This window comes from Mustela lutreola, chromosome 8 (assembly GCF_030435805.1).
Source record: "Mustela lutreola isolate mMusLut2 chromosome 8, mMusLut2.pri, whole genome shotgun sequence".
Classification (NCBI taxonomy): domain Eukaryota; kingdom Metazoa; phylum Chordata; class Mammalia; order Carnivora; family Mustelidae; genus Mustela; species Mustela lutreola.
Window position 1 is genome coordinate 122,632,382 of NC_081297.1, and position 19,806 is coordinate 122,652,187.

Genomic DNA, 19,806 nt, shown 5'->3' on the forward strand with positions numbered 1-19,806 from the left:
TTCAGAAATTATTTATTCAATGTGGCTAAAAGCTTGATATGTACAAGAAGCATCTGAGAAGCTTGTTCAGAAAATGTGCGTGGGGGGGTACACATTAACAATTCTGATACTGCTACATATGTTTATTTGAGTTGAACAATTAAATAAATGGATAGTGGATAGTAGGAGCCAGGTTTCTCCCTATTGGAGTGGAAATTTACAGGTAAGCAAGGTGAAGAGACTAGAATGATTCATGTAGTGATGGAATAGAATGAAAAAGAATAGTAAGAACTCATAATTGGCTTAATAGTTTTAAATACGTATGGCTGCATACAAAATTATTCATAAATATGTGCATACACACAGGTTCATATAAACATATATTTTCTTGTTCTGTCAGTAGAGTGTACCTAAAAGAAGTGATGCCCCAGAAGCAATGAGCAATGAGCACACCTGATGCTATTCTCCAATAAAAGGAAACATGGATCCTCAGAGAACTGGCTGCTTCTTCACCTGGGGCACAAAAGGTGAGCCCAGAGCTTCTCATAGTGCCAGAAAGTAAGAAAGTGCTGAAAAAGAACAAACAATAAAACCTAGATTGATGAAAATATCAAAGGTTTAGAAGACAACTGAAAGAACTCTCAGGGACCACACTGAGACACTTTGAAAAAACATAATAGAGGAGTATTAGATTATAACCCAAAGTATAAAATGAATACCCATGAATTTATACTGATATAAACAAATGACTGAATAAAGTATTAAAACAGGAGAAAACAGACAAATCTTCCATGCCTAAGAATTCCAAATAACTTATGTAGATACTCTGGCCCAATGGAGATATGTGTTTAAATTGGTGTGAGCATAGTAACTTCTTTCCAATAAGTACAGTATGGAAAAAGGGGAAAAAGTAATTTTGTGGTGAAGAAACCTGATAAAACTACCTCAGCCAGGTGATCAAGGTCAACATCAACAGTCATAAGTCATATTGACAGTATATATCCTTAATACGTGATGTAAATTGAAATCACTCTCTTTCATTGCCATTTCCTAAACCCGTAACCTCAGTCTACTTATGAGAACAACATCAGATAAATTTCAAGTGTGCAATTGTCAGTGCACTGTATATAGTACTTTATATTGTATATAGTTTATAGTACTTTACCAGTGTTCCTCAAAATTGTAAAAGTCACTGAAAGAGAAAATCTGAGGAACATTCATAGCCAAGAAGAAGATGAGGAGATGTAACAATTATGTTTAGTGCAGGATTCTGGAACAGATAAGACTTGAGGGAAAAATTAAAGGTATCTAATAAAGTATGCACTTTAAAGCTAATATAATGTATCAGCATTGTTTTGTCTGTTATAACAAACATATTATATTAATATAAGAGGTTAACAATAGGGGAAAATATATGAGCGGTATAAAGGGATTTTTTCTATATGATCTTCTCAATTTTTCTGTTAAAAAGCAAGGTTGATATTGAGGGAGAAAAAGAAAAGTAGATTATCAGGTCTGCCCAAAAGATCTTTATGAAGAGGACTGAAGTGCAGTATTGATTCTAATTCCTCTCTAATTCTAACCACATTTGGGGGGAATATTGCCCTAGTGTGTGAATTTTTTTAGGATAGAAATTGTTTTGTTCACTGTTCACTGAAATATATTTGCTAACGACAGATTACTTGTCTGACCTACCCTCCATTCTAATTCTACTTTCCTGGTTGTCTTCACTTCCTGGATTTTTTTAAAGTGGGAGATCATCAGGGTCTTCACACCTTTTTTCTTTCGCTTGTGGTGGATGCTGTCACTTGCTTCCCAAATCCAGCATGATAGCACCCATTCTCCGAGCTGTGAGGGATGCATGGAGAGCCCTGATGTGTCCTGGTCAACACAGGACTACGAAGGCCTGAAACCTTCCTAACTTTTGGACAATTCTGAAATTCTGTTCTGGTTTTTACATCCCCATGATGTGACCTGAGACCTTTTATATTTCATCAGAGTCCAACTTCTCACATTGTTCATTCTGGACTCTTTTTCTTTAATACTTTTTTGATCTTAAGAGTTCTCTCTAATAAACTGCCTGTTAATTCTCACTACAGAGCCTGTTTCCTAGGAAACACAAAGTGCAACATCACTGCATACTTCCTCCAGGAGTGAGTTCATCCACATCGGTGGTTTCCTTTTCCCTTTGTATTGTTATCATTAATTTCTATCACTATCCCAAATCTCTTCCAAATGCCAGACTATATATCTCACAGACGTCTCACAATATTCTCTTGGATGCCTCACAGTCAGCTAAAAATAAATATGCCAAAAATGGATATCACAACTTCCACTCTGAAAATTTGTCCTCCTTCAGCTCTGCTTAGTGTAGCTGGATATATTCTAAAACAATACCTATCGTCTAGATCTTAGTGTCATGTACAAGGCTGTTAATATGGTCACAACACTGAGTAGTAGACTAGCGACCAGTTGTAGGTCTAATGTAAGGCATTTTCTTAAGCACTTTACACATATGACGTCATTTATTTCTCTCAACAACTCCATGAAGAAAGTTTCATTATAGTATTTTTTACATTTTTTAATGGAAAACAGCCATACAAAGAAGTTTATAAATTGTCAAAGGCCTAATGTCAAAACGGGGATTTGTACATCAATAATAAGTGTCTTAAAATCCATATGCTAATTATTTTCTTATCCTGCCTCACTGACACAAGTGTTGGTTTGAACTTTGAATATATTTGGTTGAGACTGATGGGTAAAAGGAACGCTGGTCATAAATGTTGTGATAGGTAAGAACCACAAAAGGCAGAAACATATTATTTAACTATACTATGATTTTTATATCCTCTTGCACTTGCTGAATGGAATGTCAGCTCCTCGTGACCAGACGAGAAGATTCCCGATCCTAAGCTACAAAGTTCACCTATACAAGCTTATACTATGTTCCCTTCTGCTAGCAAGTTTGGATTAGTACTACCCAAATGCAAAACCTATCTACCTATGTATAATTGAGCTATATATCCTTATGTGTGTACAAGAGTCAAAACCCTTATCCATCCATCCATCAGAAGAGCAAGCTAGAAGCCAAAACTTGAGTGTCATCATTGAAATATCCATCTCTCATTCCTTCAATCAATTTTGAATTCAAATTATATCTAAAAGTATAAGTATATCTAAAAGTATATCTAAAAGTCACTCATTTCTCAGCATTCAAAGTATGAATGTTATCACTACCCGATAATTTCACTCAGGACTCCCCTCACCTCTACCCTTCATGCTAGCTCCTGGATCCTGCAAAGACTCATTACTTAGTCTCCCTCTGTCTACTTTTGCCCTTCCAATCAATCTTCTTTCAGTACCGTAGAGTAGCATTTTTAAAATACAAATATGATCACATCTATTTCCTGCTTGAAACTTTTCAGTGACCAAAATGTTAAGAGAAAGACCAAAATGTATCTTGTGCCTTACAAAGATGCATATGCTGATTCTTCTTGCCTATCTTTTCCTAGTCAGCACTGTTATTATTCCTCTGTCCAACTTCTTTCAGACCAATTAGCATGTAACATGTTCCTTCCCACCTCAGGACTATGTCCATGTGGCTTATTCTCTACGGAAACTCCCAACCCTATATAGAAGTTGACTCATATTTCAGATTTCCATTCAATCAACACTTTCTTTTTTTTTTTTTTTTTTTTTAAAGATTTTATTTATTTATTCGACAGAGAGAGATCACAAGTAGGCAGAGAGGCAGGCAGAGAGAGAGGAGGAAGCAGGCTCCCTGCTGAGCAGAGAGCCCGATGCGGGACTCGATCCCAGGACCCTGAGATCATGACCTGAGCCGAAGGCAGCGGCTTAACCCACTGAGCCACCCAGGCACCCTCAATCAACACTTTCTTGAGAGGACTTGTAAAACTCCCAGAAGTAGATCAGTGTTCCCTATTGTAAACTCTCATAACACTATGCCTTCTCCTTTATAGTTAGGTTGCCCAGTGGTTGACCATTACATTAATTTTAAATTATGGCCAACTACATACAAGAACAACTCAAGAAAACATCCTTAAATATGTTTTGGACATTTTGATGTATTATATTCACAAACAACTAAATGCTTTTAAAACTTTTATGGGATTTAATGACCTCCAGTGGTTGAAACATTTTATTTCAAATACTGCACTTGGCTGGGGGCAAAGGCAAAAACTGGGCATCTCGACCAGTTTATAGAGATACCTCTGGATCAAAACTTTCTTCCCATAAAACCAGCCTTATTAAAAGTAAACCGTAAAGCATGTGAGACAAATAGTTCAGGCTTTAAAAATCTAAGGGAAAAAAACCCAACTCATTTGTTGCCAAGATTCCATTTTTCACAGAATTGTAGGACCTTTGGTTTGTAAAGCATTTCATTTGAAATCAATAAACCCCCTCTAACCATGAGAATGGAGAGAGTGGTTGTAAAACTGAGGGAAGGGCACAAGGAATTCAATGCATTTGGGTAAGAAAGAGTCACCTGGTCTAATATCCTAGATGAAGAGCGTGATTTAGAAGTCCAAGGATCAAAAAGTTAGTGGGACAGGAGTTAAAAAAAAAAAAAATGGTGAGACTGGCCTTTAAAATGCTTATGTTAGGGGGAACCTGGTTGGCTCAGTCAGTAGAGCATGTGATTCTTGGCCTCAGGGTCATGGTTCAAACCTCATGCTGACTTAAAAATAAATTTAAAAAAAAGTAAAATGCTTGATGCTTGAGTCAGGACCTTCATTCTAAAATTGGTTATCCCATATCTCCTGCTGGGTGACACACAAGAACCAGGTCACGATGCTCATGTATGGGAGTAGGTTATATTTAAAGTTTCAGTCAGCTCCTCTCCACCTGCCATTTTCCATGTTGCATTTGCATGGAATATCTTGAGCAAAATGTGAAGACTTTTAAATGTGATTACATGGTATTCTTCTCTACTTTCTAAATAATTTGTCCCCTTTTAAGGATAGAACATTTCTGAAGTCCAGGAAAGAAAAAAAATGTTATTTTTTTCATTGAACACCAAGACTATGCCAGGACAACACTATCACATTTAATCCTTGCGGTACCCCTGATAAGGGTGAAAAAAAATCTCCACTTCATAGGATGGGAACCAGAGAGTACAGAAGAATCAACATCCTTTCTACAGCATAAAATTCCAAAGTGGAACCCATGTCTCTTCCCAATGCCCATTTTTCCCCCTATTTACTAAGTTAGTCATCTGTTGTCTTTCAGGTCTCTCTATCAAAATGTAAGCTTATTTTTCTTCATTTCACACAATACACAATCTAACTCATGCTTTGATAGCAGTTGGTCATCCACAGAGAAGACATATTCATTTTAAATAGTTCCCTATCTCTTTGTGGGGTTAAAGAATTTCATTTACCAAAGGAATTTCAGACTTCAGATGAGCTGTGGGGCAATTGGAGAGCCGTATTAGGATCAGTTGGTTGGCTTTGGAGGTAAAGCTCATTTAACCTTTTTTTAGGGTGACTGCAGCCTGAAAGGAGATTCTGCTTCCCATCAGGGCAAGCCACTCCCTCAGTGGAGAATGACCTGAGAGGAGGAGAGGCAGCCCAGCTCTCCCTGCCTTGTTTCAGGCCACTCCTGGCTATTGGTTAGCCAAAGGTTCTTCACTGGATTCTCCTAAGGGGCTTTTAGAGTAATGTTTTCACAGAGGCAGAACATACAGGAATCTCTCAGAAAAAGAATAATAATTTTCAGAATTAGGGTCCAGATATCTATTTTTTTATCAAACCCTAGTGGTCCCCCCCAAAATCACACTTTGAGAAACGCTAATATAGAGACAGTCCTTTCTGACTATGTGCCTGCTAAATGTCCATCCTGCAGATTTTCTTTCATCTCTACCTCTTTTTGCTAAACTTCCTTCGACTTTCCTGTCCCCTATTCTGTCAACCCAATGACATTGTTTTAGTTAGTAATGTACTATATATTATTTGTTATTTATTATTTGCTGATGGTTTTCCTTTCTATAGATTATAACTTTTTAAAAAATCTCTGATACAGCTCTTAGACAACAATGTAGTAAATACAAGAGTAGATTTTCTTTAATAAAAGAAATATTACTCTATTGGCAAAGCATATCCTGGTACTATTAATACTGAAAGATGTTCTAAAGTTTGTATCAGCTGTCATATTAGTATGGCAAATCAATATTTTCGATCTGCAAGAAAGAGAAAGCAAGTGTGTTGGTGAAGAGAACAGAAAAAAAAAATATTTTTTGGCCGGGCTTGAAGTTTATCAAGATGATGGATTGAAATGACCCAAAATGTTGACAGAATGCTTTTGCTGAGCTTTTGCTGAGATGACCAGATACCATAGTCACTGGAGTCATTATAGCTGATTGAAGTTAGGCCATTTGTTTAATAAAGATGGAATAGGGAGGCAAGTTGTTATATTTGTCTTATCTTATATGGATGAGTTTTGGCAGAATGGTTGGATAAGACTTAAATTACAATTTCTCTCTTTTGTTAGCCAGGTTCCCAAATAACATTACCATATATGGCATTTTAAGGACTACCTCTGAACAAAGTTTCTCAAAGCCTTTGGCTATAAACTTTCTGAGGAACATTATCTAATCTCATTGTTTCATGAATCATAATTATAAAATGATTCTTAAATCTCTACCTCAAGTCATTCTTTTCTGGGTTATAGTCCTGAATCCCAAACACAAATTCAATATGCCCCACAAAAATGTGAATCACTTCTCACCATAGTTCCCTCTGTGGGCTTAATTTTCCTTTTGAAATTGTTATGAGTATTTTCTGAGTAACCAACTCTTAAATCTGAGAGGATGCCTTACGTTTTCCAATATTAACCACTCCAAACCAATTTTTCACTGAAGTCCTTAAATTTTTGCCTCAAAATATTTTTTCTAGTTTCCAGAGTCATGACCCTGGACCAAGTCTTAACTCCTTGTGAGCTTCCTTACATATATCTTCCTTTCTTACCTATTCAGCAAATTCTGCACCCTGCCACCAGCTTAATTTTTCCAAATTGCAGCTCTCATCTTGTACCTCAAGTTTTCAATAGATTTCCAAAGTCTATAAAATTATTAACCTTGTGTCCAGTTACTAGAAGCCACTTCTTACTTTTCCAGCTCTATTCTAAAGCTCCCCTGTATACACTTTTAAATTTCTATAAATGGGTGTATTTGGCTGAATGGCAACCCTTTAAAAGATATGTCTACTCGGAATCTGTGAAAGTCACCTTATTTGGAAAAATGGTCTTTGCAGATGTAAATAAGGATCTCAGGATGAGGTCATCCTGCATTAGAGTAGCCCTACATCCAGTAACAAGTGTCCCCTATAAGAAAAGAGACAGGGAGAAAACATGGAAGAAAGCCTTGCGAAGATGGAGGCAGAGGTTGGAATTATCCAAACCAGGAAACATCAGGAGCCACCAGAACCTGGAAGAAGGAAGAAAGGATTTTCCCCTAAAGCTTTTGCATGGAGTGTTACCCTACTGACACCTTGATATCAGACTTATGGCCTCCAGGACTATAAAAAAGTAAGTGTCTCTCATTGTAGGTCACCCAGTTTGTCTAATGAGTCACAGCAGCCTTAGGAAACTACCACAGTAGGTCAACAGAGTATTCCTAATGATACCTACTCTGTTCAGGGTGCTCACCGTACCTCATTCCTCTCCTCCTGTTAAATGCTGGTTAACATTTTTAAGCACATACAGCAAAGGGAAAATGTTCTAAGCTTTTCCATATACAAAATTCTTCAAACTTTCATCAGCTCTCTAAAATAGGTATCGTTATGTCTGCAAATAAGTAGGCACATATTCCAGATGAGCTGATTTGAACAGAAAAAGTCTTACTCTAGAATCCATGCTCCCAATGCTTTCAAACACATCAAGGCCAAAGCTCAAAGCATACTTCTTTTGTGAAATTTTTCCTGATCACCTACCTGCAAAAGATCTTTATGATTTCCTATAGTTATTTTAGTAAGTACCACTCATAAAATAAAACATAGACTGCTTTACATATATTTTATTTATCCACTCAACTCTATAATCACTCAGATTATAAAATGCCTAAAAGAAGTGACTATGTCATATAAATATATATCTCTAATTTTCTTCTAAAGAGAGACTGAGTTCCTCTAGGCTCAAAATTAATGTCGTTGAGTATAGGTGGCAGAAGACAAATCAAATGATCATGTGTAACACAAATGGTGGAACCATTTGTCTGAGGTTGCTTTAAAAAAAAAAAAGAGCCTGACCTTCGTATTTCTGACTCACCAATGCATTATTCTTTCACCACTGGGTCTCCTCTTACTTTATCTAACAAACTTAGCATATGGTAATATGCTTAAAACATTTTGTTTCAGTAACCTTTATTAACAATAATTTCTAAATAGAAGACATATAAAATAATTAAATTTGATAAAACTGGGAAATTTTTCAAATCTTTAAAAAATAACTTAACAGGTTGGGGCACCTGGGTGGCTCAGTGGATTAAAGCCTCTGCCTTTGCCTCTGGTCATGATCCCAGACTCCTGGGATCTAGCATCGCATCAGGCTTTCTGCTCAGCAGGGAGCCTGCTTCCCCTCTCTCTCTGCCTGCCTCTCTGCCTACTTGTGATCTCTCTCTGTGTGTCAAATAAATAAGTAAAATCTTAACAAAAAATAATAATAATTTAACAGGTAAAGTGAATATTAATATAATTGGCTATTTGGCTTTATTTTCTAATGTACATATAGAAAATAATTCCCAATGCTTTGGGAAAACAAATCAGGACGCTAAATTCAGTGACTTATTTATTCTCTGCAGGTATAGAAAGAATGACTCACTTCCTTCTTCCCTTTCAAGACTCAGTCATCTTTCTTGAATAATTTGTGTGAAAACAGAATGATCTCAAGAGACATGAGAAACCCCATCTAAGGCATTACTTCATGAACTCTAGAGAAGGGATTTCCTAACTCTGATTTTATAATCCATAAAATTTTGGAAGATGATAATTTATATGTTTCAGTTCTAAGAGTTAATTAATGTTTCATTTATGAAAAATATTTAAAATAGGTGATTCTTATTTTTTTTCTTTGTAGAAATCAATATGAAGGAAGTGTTTCAATAAGTAAAAATTTTAAAACATTGATAACAAAATAGTCTTAAGCATCAAACCTGAGTATGCATAAAAAACATAAAGTTAATTTTTTTCTCCAAGATTTTAGTTTCCCTTCACTGAAAAAGAAATTTTTTTTCATTGAAGTGAGGGCATAGCAAGGAAGAATGAATAGAAGACATCAAGAATATGATTAAGGTCAGAGCACAATACATGCTCGTATCAGTTAGGAATGCCTTAGCTCAAAGTAAGAGAACATGCAAATAATAATAGTTAGAATGAAGATTTATTTACACATAATATGAAATCTAGACATTGATCACTAACGGTGATTGTTCCGCAGCTCAGTAACATCCGGAATCTCCATGATTCACTTGGCTTTTTCTCATGTGCCTCACCTCATAGATATCACTGCAACTGAGCAAAAGCCATTTGCTCAGAAAAACAAAAAGCTTCTAGGAAGTCCCATTCAGTTTTTGTTTTTGTTTTTGTTTTTTTATATGCTATTGGTCAGAGCTGTGTCAAATGACCACCTCTGCGGAGGCCATAGAGGGTAGCAATTGGATCAACCAGACATTCAAAATAGTATCTGCTACAAAACCGTGGTGGAAAGTGACAGTGATAGGTTTTATGGAGGATTTTATAATCGTAGCCTGAGGATACATTTTTCTTGAAAGACGGAGCTAAGGTTAAATATGACTGCATCCTTGCTGAAAGAATTTGAAACCAGTCGAAGCTTCGTCAGTGCAATGACACCTATAACTGCATTCTGTATCATTTACTTTTGCCATTTTGAAATCATTCTTTCTGGGAATCATCCACATGACTGAATCCTTTTCAACATTTAGGTCTGAATTCAGGTGTTACCTCCTTACAGAACTTCTCTGACCATATTAACTAAGTAACATCCTTCCCATTCATCATTTTTACATTATTTGTTTATATATTTGTTATCTTTCTCTATGAGTGGAATAGAAGCTCTGTGGGAATGCGCTTTGTCTTGTTCACAAATACACCCCCTGTACCTTAGAACATCTAGCCTATGGTTGAGTATTCAGAAATGTTGATAGAAAGCCCAAATACATATATGTATATATCTCTGCATGCCATCTAGGTCTATATTTAGATTTATCAGTCATCTATATTTAAGAGTTTTGCTAAAAAGTTAAAACAAGCTATAGAAGTTATGTCCTACTGTAATAAACACTCCTAAAACCAGCATACTGTACCTGATGGTAAAGCCAGTATGCCTATCCAGACAGAGTGACATTAACATGAAGTTTTATTGGATATTCCTGTCCCTGGAGCCTGACAATCAGAAGTGGAACATCTGAGCTTAACTTTATAGAAATAACGATTTTAAAAGTGATTATTATTTAGTTCCTTCATAATAATGCATACAACTTCTTACAAATTTAATCATTTCATACAACTTCTTTCAAACATACATTTTTCTGTTTTCTTCTTGATAAGCTTACCAATTATAGCAATCAAAATATATTTCCCATGAATTACTTTTTAAAAAGTTTTAATTAGAATACATATAGAAATGGCCAATATATAAAATAAACCATTTTAATGAGTGTGATTTAATTAGAGTAGCTGCCACTTAAAGATGTCTAACTTCTCTGTTCAGCTTGGTGAGAGCAAAGCACCTTGAAACAAATCTTTGGTTTTGAGAATTTCTTGAATGATTTCTCTAATTATGAGGATATAAAGCAATCAGGCAGCCATTTTTCCTGAAAAAAAAAATTAAAGGAAGTGTAATGGATACTTCATAAGGTATATACATATTCATAGAAAAATATGAAAGGGGATCCAAACACTTTGGGCCAAAATATGATTAAACTATCCTTGATGGATTGAGGTAACCCTGACCTACAGGAAATGAGGCTTAAGTGCAGATGCCCAGACTTATGAGGCAGTCTTAATCACCTAGGCCTGGATTGTCTTGGGTGGAGTGGAATAGTCCTGGAGATATATCTTGGCAGGTGGCTCTGTTGCACTCCTCACAATAGGAAATGGGAATGATAAAGGGCTCTCTGAGGCAATGATAAAGGATAATCTAGTTCTTGGCCAGATGCCTAGAGTGATGTTATTGAAACAGAGTGGGCGACAGCAGTGACCATGCTATGGTGACTCAGTGGAAGCTGAGTTGAACTTACACCAAAATGCACACTTGATGACTAATGTTACCATGGACCTGGAGTGGCCAGGACAAAATCTTTAATATGAACAGCAGTATGTCAGTCCAGAGCAAGAGCAAAAGTCAATGCATCAGCAAAGGGAGGGTCTCTGGGTCATTCATCTGGCAACTTGGCTTATGTTTCCTCTAAGTAGGATTGTGATATCTGCTAGCTTCAAGATGATGTATCTGACATCTGGGGCTAATGCTGAGGTGGGATAAGTTAAGATTAAAGTATGCAAGTCTAAACACTGGGCCTGTAATTATCTCAGCAAAGTTCCCTAAATGGTATATATATATAAAAAATATATGACCCATACTGCATGCTATTAAAATGTTAAATGAGGGCTGCTTTAATTTTTGGTGCAAATGATCTTTAATTCAATCAATAAAAACAGCTAGTTGATACAAAATGCCCTTTCAGCAATCACTTACTGAAAGTTCCATAGTTGAGTGACTATGCTGGGTTCTCAGGACAAGGTGAAGAGCTGAAGAGGTGTTCTTTATTTTACTACTGTACTCATTTTGCTCTGGGCATAAAGGTTTCTGCTATTCCTCAAATTCATGAGGGTACTTGTCTCCTAGGTAGATGGCTCACTGCTTCAACTCATTCAAGTCTTTGCTCCTGTGTCATCTTGCAAAAGAGCTGAACCTCCTCCTTAAACCACTTCTACGAACTACCCCTTTTTATTTTATTTTATTTTTTTGAACTACCCCTTTTAAAAATTGCTACACTCCCCCCCCCCCGTATACCCTGGTCCACCCTGCTATTGTGTTATTTTTTCCTCAAACTATGTATTCCATGATGTACTATTTAATTAATATATTTATAGAATGTATATTCTTATCCTCACCAACAAAAATGTAGTTTCTATTAGAGCAGAGATTTTTGTATGTTTTATTTACTGATATATGACTGACGTCTGGCCATAAAGTTCAATAAAAATTGGTGAATGAATAAATGGCTAACTGAACGAATGAAGGTAAGATTGGAGAAAAATAACTGTAGTATGAAACTTGAATTAACGAGATCCAGGAAGAAAATAAGTAATGAGTTATAAGGTTATTGCAGTGATTGTAACGCAGCAGTGAGAGAAAGCGTGAAAGGGAAGGAAACTTCAGAACTGGACTACGTAACAAGAAGTGTTAAAGCTAAGTAGAATTTTACATGTGTAGAAGCTAGGATTGGAGAAATAGTTGAGCAAAAGCAAAGATGAACAGGTAGCTGGACAGTTGGAATCTTAACGTATCTGAAGAGTCAGGTGTACGGAACCCTGTTGTAGGAAGGGCTAGAAGACATACATGGACCAGCCAGATTGCTCTTGGTTGTGGGGAATGAAATCATGAACGAAATAATATTCTTAAGAATAATGGCATAAGCAATTACACAGTTACATACCCCTAGAAGGGATGGATGGCTTTAATAGAGCTTAGTCAGCAATTCACTGAGATCACTAAGGACCCAACTTCTTTTTACTTATTCACATCCTTCAGTCTTTACATAGGTTCCTTCCTCGGGCTGATTCAAAGTTAGCTGAGGCAAGTCTCAGCCTCATGTTTTCAACCACATCCAGAGGAAGAAAAGAATCTTGTCTCTTCCTATGGGTCGATCATAGGAATGATGAAACTTCCTCAGAAGACACATAATATATTTCCCCTCACATGTCATTGACCAAATTTGAACCACTTGCTGAATAGCTTATTTCCTTATCAAATACTCAGGGAACCCATCTAACGTTATCAACCACTGTTCTAGGTGTTTTTAAATACTATAGCATTCAACTAAATGAAGTCCTTCTCTTCACAGAGTTTATATTCCAGTTGGGGAAACCAAAAGTACACAAATTACCAAAACATATAACATCAGATTATGGCAACTTCTATGAACAAAAACACAGTAGAGTCAGAGAGAAGGAAGAACGGGTACATTTTAAAGGAGGAATTTCAGGTTGGGTGGGCAAAGAGGGAATCTCTGAGGACACGACTTTTAGGCAGACACCTGACTGAACTGAGGGAGGGAACCATGTGAATATCTGAGAAAATCTGTTTCTGTACAGAGAGAACAACAAATCCAAAGCTCTGAGCCAGGAATGAGCTTGGCATGTTCAAGAAACTCTGTGGAAGGCAAAGTGGCTAGAAGAATAAGAAAAAAAGTATGTAAGGAACTGAATTAGAAAGTTAGCTAGTAAAGCAGGTCATGAAATGTCTTACAAGCTCTGGTAAGGATGCTGGGTTTTGTTCTAAGGGAGGCACAGAATGGTTTTGAAGAGAAGAGTGGTGGGATCTGATATACATTTGAAAAAAGATCACTCTGCTTGCAGATAATCAATTATAGGGGCAAATGCAGAAGTAGAGATAAGAGGCTAGGGCAGAATTACAGATAAAAGAACTGTGGCTTAGAGAAGGAAGATAGTGGTGAAGATCAGAAGGGATTGGATTCAGAATACATTGTGAAGGCAGTGAAAGCACTGGCCCCTGGTTAGCCCAGGGGACCAGCCCTGATTGCTTAACCTGATCTGGGAGAAATGCATATTGAGGAGTAGAGCACAATGCTCAGTACAGAGCATGCTGGCATCATATTACGAAGGAACTTTAGCTATGCGCATGTCAACAATGTTGGTTGAGTAGCTAGAACATATGTAACAGGTTGGTTTGTCTGGGAGGTAGACACTGAGAGTTTGGGTACATGATGATTATTAGGGCATCCCATGGGCTCCGTACACAGGGAAGCTGGAGCTTCAGCAGTGCCTTCCGCAGGATTTTCCAGCGCTCTAAGAGGCTCACTCCTACTTTTTAACCTAAAGTGTATCACCCAGCTCTGATTTAATGATACGTGGAAACTTGTGCTAGTTACTTATCAAACAATTTACTAGCTTTTGGCTGAGGCTCTGAGGCCACCATGTGCCTAAAGATACATTATTATTATTTTTTTTTAATTTACAGTCTTGGAGAGGGGAAATTTCAGAGGGTTCTCCTTGGCCTTTCCCACTATGATAGTTCCTACCCCAAAGGCCCAGGACTTGCTGTGAGAATCATCCTAATTACCAAGTACATCTATCCCAATTACACATTCGGAGAGTGAGAAAATAACCACTTATGTGTCTATGGACTCAGTGGACCCACCGTGGGCTGGATCTTGGCCAGAACTCCATTTATGCCCTGACCATATATGCCCACACTCAACTAGGGGGACCATGATTGCCATGTTCAATAGTCCTCCAAGTGTATGCACATTGCCCTTTCCCCAGTACACAGTTTACTGGAGTAAATAGCCATATTTATTGGAGTAAATAGCCATAGTTACCTTTGGGGCCAGATGGGAAAATCTTTACTGTGTTCATTTATCAAGGTACTGCAAGATGTTTCCTCCTGAGAACCACCTCTTCTTCAATCAATAGGGTTGGTTCTGAAAATTGTTTTAGATACAGAAATTGGGCAAGTGTGAAAAATAGAATGAACCCACCAGGTTCCACTCCTGGAACTTGTGAACATGTTATATTCAATGGAAAAGAAACATTACCAATGTAATTGAGTTATGGAGCTGGCCTTTGAAATCACGAGGTTATCTTGGATTATCTGGGCAGTCTCAGTGTAATCACACAAGCAGAGAACATTCTCAGACAGAGTCACAGAGATGGGCATGAAGAAGGAAGGAAAGATGCAGACAAAGGGGAGTGTAAGAGATTCCAAATGGAATAAGGATTCAGTGAACTCCTCCTATCACTGAGGTGCAGGACCTCACGTGAAGGAACAAGAGAATGGCCTTTAGGAGCTAAGAGTGAAATCCAGCTGACAGCCAGCAAACCAATGACAACCTCATCCCCATAACCATGAAGGACTGGATTTGGCCAAAAATCTGAATGAATCTGGAAACAGATTCCTCCCTGGAGCCTCTAGAAAGGGAAATCCTGTCAACCTCTTGATTTGAGTCTTTTGAGACTCTAAGCAAAAGACCTAGTGGAGCTTCACTGTACCCAGAGTTCAGACCTACAGAACTATGAAATAAAGAATTTGTGTTGTTTTAAACTCCTAAGTTTGTGCTAATTCTTTATATCAGCAATAAAAACACAATACTGCAAGAGGTTATTACTGCCACTGGAACAGCAACCCTTCACCTCCTGATTATGCATGAATTGAGTAGTAGTACCAGCTGTTTCTCTCTTAGGAACTTCATATTCTATTGACCTTTTCCACAACTCTCTATAGGTCAGGCCCTGTCTCTGATGCTCTCATCTTGTCACTCATTATAATAATTGTATCTCCTGGGGCTTCCGGTGCTACCACCTGGTTTCTTTGTTTGGCATTTTATCATTCCCATTTCTGAAAGTGAGCCTGGCTGTGTATCTGGTTTTCTTACAGTCAGGAGAGAATGACCACTAAACTTCTGTGTCATTCTGATTCCTTTGTTACTAGATTATTGTATATGAGCATGGTAAAATGTCTATCCTCTGGGCATTGGTAATCATCTGTAGTGTCTTGAAGCCGTGCATTGTATTTCCATCCTTCCATACCTGTAATGGTCCCTCAGAACAACATACTGCTTAAAATATAACCTATGAGAAATCATACTACTTACCAAGCATGCTTAGATATAGCTTTAATAAAAACATGAACTGGCGACAGGCTTCTGAGGGAGAAGATGGTATATGTCCTTGAAGCCAAGCAGCTAGGGATACCCAGCTGGCTCAGGGTAGAACACCACCTGCTTTATTTTTCCATTTTCTCCCCTTGCCAGGAGAGCATCAGCAGTTAGTCAGACAATCCTTTCATTGGGACTTGCTCACTATGGGTCATGTATTAAGTGACCAGACATATTTTGCCTTTCTTCTTACGTATCTACAAGACTCATGGTCAATGTGTAATCTACTCCAGTTTCTTTTTTGGTTGTTGGGGCGACAGTCTTTTCTACTGTCAATCCCTGCTCCCTTTCTCTTATAGCTGACTTGTTTGTGCCTCATTCTTCCTCTCCTTGTGCCTTCCTCTCATTGTGCCCACTTCCCTTTTAAATCCTTCTTATACCATCTGCTATGGCAAGTCTAGCACTCAACTTCACTTAGTATAACACTTTGGTCATGTGTCCAGGAGCCACCATAATAAGAAATTTGCACCATCTCTCTGGGGTTTTCTTCATAGTATAAATACAATATCTTGGGCATTGTTCCCAAATCATAAACTCTCTCTTACCAGTTTTCATCTTCTAGCTCCTGTGATCAAACAGCCCCCAAACCCACTTCCCACACATACTCTCTAGCTTCTAGGTCTTGAAGCTTCTTTAAGAAGCTTTTCTTGGGCTCAAGAAAAGGTCCCATTCTGGGCTATTCTGTTACTTAACACTAGTAACAGACTTAGTAGCTAAAGGGAAGGTGGGGGTACAGCGAGAAGAAAAGGAAAATGTCTATTGTAGAAGAAACTCTACATTGTCTTCAAGAAAGTGGGGAGATCTAGCTTTTGTTAGGGAGTGGTGGGTCACTTATATTGGCTCCAAGATACTAGGTGAATGTAGGGATTCAATATTTCATCAGAGCATCAAGGCAGATGTCCCTCTCCCAGTGTTATGGTACCATTATTTCCTAATAAGGGCCCTGAACTTCATGGCAGACTTGCCCTGTCTCAGAGTTGAAACTTTCTTTTAGCTCAGTTATTCTAATGATTAAGTCTCTAGTCTGGCTTTCAGTGTTCTCTGTCTTTCTTCTACAGGAAATGAGAGCTTTTATGTATGCCACCAAGATGGCCCTCTGACTTTCATATTAGCTTTCAGTTGATGATTAATCACTCTCAGCTTGTTATCATTTTCTAGAGAGTCAATTTAACTTAGAAAGAGTCACTCAGTTTCACAGACCTTATAATTAACTGTTTTCTCAAACTATTGACAAAATGCACCAGCTAATACACTTATTCCCTTCTACCACTATACTAGTATACCACTCTAATTCACACCAGTGGAAGTTTTAAAAGATGTTAGACTATCACTTTGGGCCAGAGGCTATCTGTGCCCAACAAATACCAGTGTTAGGGTGCAAAACTCCTAGGTATCTTCTGCTTCCTTGGATCACTCTTGATCCCAGTTACAGGTTGAGTGCCTCAGTAAGTAGAGTCTGAGATGAAAGGTTTCATGTAGATCATTAAGCAGTGCCTTGATATCAACACCTGAGAAAGGGAGGGCAAGGAAGAAGGATAAGGTTGAAAGAAGACTCAAGGAGCATTGTGCATCCAGCAACAAGCCTAGGCAATTCTACAGGAACCTCTAAAGCCAGACTGGCCTTTCGAGTTGTCCCAAATTGAAGAAAATAGCCAGACTTCTATGTCCTTTATTAAATATTCATTGAATGAGGAACCCTGAAAGGGGCATGACTTTGGCCAAGGTGGCTTTCTGCAGCGGAGTTAATCCCCAAAAGGGCTGACAGCTAAACACTCTCTTTTCTCTCTGTCTCCAGCACAAGTCCTGCAGTGAAGCATATAATACGCTGGACACAAAGCTCTGCTGGTGACACAAAGATAAGAAATTTCAAAATTTAAAAAAAAAAAAAAAGAAATTTCAAAATTTCTGTTTTGGGGAGGAAGATACACATCATTTTGCCACATGTGTATAAAGTAATAAAGAAAGAAGTAATAAAGTAATAATAAGTAATTTTGCCACATGTGTATAAAATAATAAAGAAATAAGTAATAAAGAAAACATAGTGTGGAGTCATCCTCAGCTAGGTATTGAGGAATGAAAAGAAATTATCCAATGAGAAAAAGAAGAATATTCCAGATAAAGGATCACCATGAAAAGCTTCTTTGTTAGGTGACCCTCCGGCAGTTTAGGTTGGGAACAGTTACGCATATTGGGCTCAGCTTCACCACTCAGCAAGTGCTGGCAGTCACCAAAGGGTTAACTTAGGTCGGTAGTGTAAGGTGGGGTTTGCATTTTTAAAAGAGTGGGTGGACACCATCTAGAGGGTAGACCAATCTAGACTGTTAAATGGCCTTGGATGTGTGTGATAGTCTTGCTTAATAATGGAAAGCCCCCACAAGTTTCTGAAAACAGAACTGACTCAATCAGCTTTGTATTTTGGTAAAAAAAACAGCACATCACGGTGGTAAGTGGATCATGTGGCAAGAAAGTGAATGCAAAAAATCGGTTAAAGAGCTATTAAAATAGGACAGGTAACATTCTTTTTAGAATAATCTGTTACTAAAGAAGGAAATCCCATACTATAAATTTGCAGATGGTCCAAAGATCATTTGCTTCTCTAAATTCAAATTAATTTATTTCAAATTACTGGTCCCTTCTCAATTGACCCTTGACTAGAAGCTCTGCTCATCATGTAAACTATTCTGTATCTCAATATGAGCTTCCTCATTTTTTTTTAACCCTGGCACACTCTAGCAATTAGAGACCTATTTTTCATCTTATACCACTGATACTATAAGGCATCCAAATAAAAGGGGCCAAATACACAACATATGGCTCTATCTCAGTGTTCAACGAAAGGAATCCTAAAAGGCAGATACGATGGATACAATACGATCAGGGCCAAGAAGAATCTAATTGTGTGGTGACTTGCAATGATATTTTACTTTAAGATCTCTATTCATTGAGGAAGATTGACTTTTGTAGGCCAGTCTCCTAGGATAAAGGATATAGAGAAGCTATGACATACATCTGGGTACAGACTATGGTTTCTCCTTATTGGAGGTCAAAGTATTTTGAAGGGCACAGGGGAATGTCCAGGGGATGAATCCATCCTGAACTTTGCTAGTATATTCAAAGTTAAAAGAAGTATGTATACAGTGTTAATCTTGAACCTTTAGGAACAAGTAAGTTAATCTCTTTTCCTCTGGAAATAAGTTAGGTGAAACAAGAGCCCAAAACACTTGGACCAGTTCAGGATAGACCTGAGAAGACATCAGAATGCTGATGGACTTCTCAGCGGAAGCCAGCCTTAAAGAGAAGACTGCTAGATCTTAATTATTCCAATCACTAAAAACACATTATAATTATGTGATACAATAGAAGTATAAATTGTCACTACAATGGCAGATCTATTATAAAATATAAAGGCATCAGATAGACATGTTGTATACCTTACATTTGCACAATGTTTTATGCCAAATATATTTCAATTAAAACAATTTCAAAATTAGAAAGGAGAGAAAGAGAGAGAAAGACTAGTCTAGGAGCCAGAAACAAGAGAAAAAGGAGCTAAGAGATTCCCAGTAGGGGAATCACCAGTTAAGGGGATCATCTTAGAATAAATCAACCAAATTCTCTATCTCCCTGATTAAAAAAAAAAAAAGTGTCTTTCAGACTTCTACAGAAAGACCATTTGGCAAACCCATCCATCATCAGAGTAATACTGTTGGAAGCAGTAAGAAAGGATACTTCAAAATTTTAGCTCTAATTATTGAGGGAAGGGCTTTGGCAGGATAAGATTGAGAAAACTATGAGGAACAAGAGGAACCTGGCATAGAATAACCCAAAAAGGATCAAATGACTATTTAAAATATATCAAAAAGATGCTGAGTCCTTAAAATCAAATTTGGTTGAGA

At 37.6% G+C, this 19,806-nt stretch overlaps 1 long non-coding RNA gene across 1 annotated transcript in view; it reads left to right on the forward strand.

Moving 5' to 3' along the window:
• Window positions 1-432: 432 nt before the first annotated feature.
• Window positions 433-19,806, forward strand: part of LOC131839250 (uncharacterized) — a 79,045-nt gene continuing 59,671 nt past the window's right edge. Inside the window, exon 1 of the long non-coding RNA XR_009356883.1 lies at window positions 433-506. This is a non-coding gene — a long non-coding RNA (uncharacterized LOC131839250). The remainder of the gene's footprint in view (window positions 507-19,806) is intronic.